Below are 2,149 nucleotides of genomic sequence, written 5' to 3' on the forward strand. Positions count from 1 at the left end.
ATGTACTTTGTTGTACGTCACTCGATAAGAGTGTCTGCCAAATGCCAACAATGTATCGTACGTGTGTGTGTTTCTGTTTGCGTGTGCGCGTGTGTGAGAGTGTGTGTGTGTGTGTCTGTGCGTGTTGAGCCCCATAGTGCTACCCTGCAGTTTTCCTGGTAGAACAAATACAGTTCTTAACTGTCCTATAACCTAATTATGTGCAGAAGTCATGTGTGGAATGACTGTCCGCACCAATCGGAGCCGCCCTTTCCAAGTCCTGCTATGACAGTGCGGTTAAACCGTAATGGAGTCCTGACAGGTCACCAGCCAGCGTGAACCATATTGAAAATAACCGCTTGGTTACCCCATTTAAAGCTTGCATTCAAGCGCAGCGTGGAAAATACAGACCTTTCTCTGCGCATTACAGGACGTGAAATGAACGGGACTGAGAGGCAGTTCCTGGGGAGATCACACTGACATGTTCGCTCTCAGTCAACAAAGCCCTGTGGTGTTTTTCTTATAATCAGAGTTTTCAAAATGAGGTCAAAAGAGATTGCCTTGCACAGAAAACACTACCGTTGGAGTCTGCTCTGACTCCCATGTCAGTTTCTAGGAAGTCAAGAAAGCAAAAACAGTGTAACAGTGTAATATTTATGAATACCTGCTGAATATTCATTTCTGGTTAACACATTGCCAGAGCCAATGTAAAACGTCAGGAAATATACGGACATCGGTGTTAGCCTGAGAGACGGAGCGCGCCACGTGGACACACACACACACACACACACACACACACACATGGACATACAGATACACACACATGTAGACACACACACATGCAGACATACAGATACACACAGGCACTCACACACATACAGACATACAGATACACACAGGCACACACACACACATGCAGACATACAGATACACCCAGGCACACACACACACACACACACATACATGCAGACACACACACATGCAGACATTCAGATACATACAGGCACACACACACACACATGTGCAGACATGCAGATACACACATACACACACATGCCCACATACACACAAGCACACATACAGATACACACACACAAGCACACATACAGATACACACATGCACACATGCACACACTCACACACACAAGCACACATACAGATACACACACACAACTCTCAGTCCAGCCTCCCTCATAGTGAAACCATGGTTCACCAAATGGTTGTTCTAATCGCCTCTAATCGATATTGTCTCTCAAAGCTCTTCTTCTTCTTCCTCCTCATCTTCCTCTTCCTCTGCCCCTCTTAATGTCAGACACATCACCTGTGGCCCTCTCACGCATGCTGAAAGCTGATTGGACGGCTGAGAAATCAATATTTGCATTTGAGTAAATGCTGCAAACGGGCTGCTGACAGGCGGCATTCTCAACAGCAGTTTCAGTAAAAAGCACAAAAAAAAAAAAGTACTTGTATTTCTGCAGATTTTGAAACTTGAAACTTGTCGCGTGAATGGCAGGTTCTGGTAAATGTGTGTCTTTAATATTCGTTTTGTTGCATAAACAGTTATGAAGAACTATATTGTGGTTCAGAGTAAATGAACGCGTTTCTTCGTTTGACGTTGTAATGAGGCAGTAGCAGTCGAGTGGCTGTAAAGTCATGAATAATATGGGCCATTCTTTATGCAGATACTTTAAATGTTAATGGTTCAACGAAATATGCATACGTCTATTTGTTCCACTCTGTTCTGCTTGTGATTTAGTTCCCAGTGATGGGGAGCCTTGTGTTCATTTAAACATGACGTTCAGACCGATTATTCCGCTGTTTCAAACAAGCTCCTTTGTCTTCCATTAACTAAATAGAATTTATTATTGAACAGAATTTCATACTGTGTGTGTGTGTAGTGTCAGTGGTGTGTGTGTGTGTGTGTCTGTGTGTAGTGTCAGTGGTGTGTGTGTGTGTGTCGTGTCAGTAGTGCGTGTGTTTTTGAAACAAGCCCGTGGGGTTTTTTTGTGTAGCAATGTCACGTATATAAATGTGAAAAACAAAACTGAGTGGCATGGCATGTATTTTCCTGGCAGAGGAAGTGGGTTTGGGGCGGGCGGGGAGTGGGGGGGTGGGGGGGGTGGGGGGTAGACTTTATGAAGCAGCCCAGGACAGTTCTACAGTGGGGTTT

This window comes from Conger conger, chromosome 1 (assembly GCF_963514075.1).
Source record: "Conger conger chromosome 1, fConCon1.1, whole genome shotgun sequence".
NCBI classification, from domain to species: domain Eukaryota; kingdom Metazoa; phylum Chordata; class Actinopteri; order Anguilliformes; family Congridae; genus Conger; species Conger conger.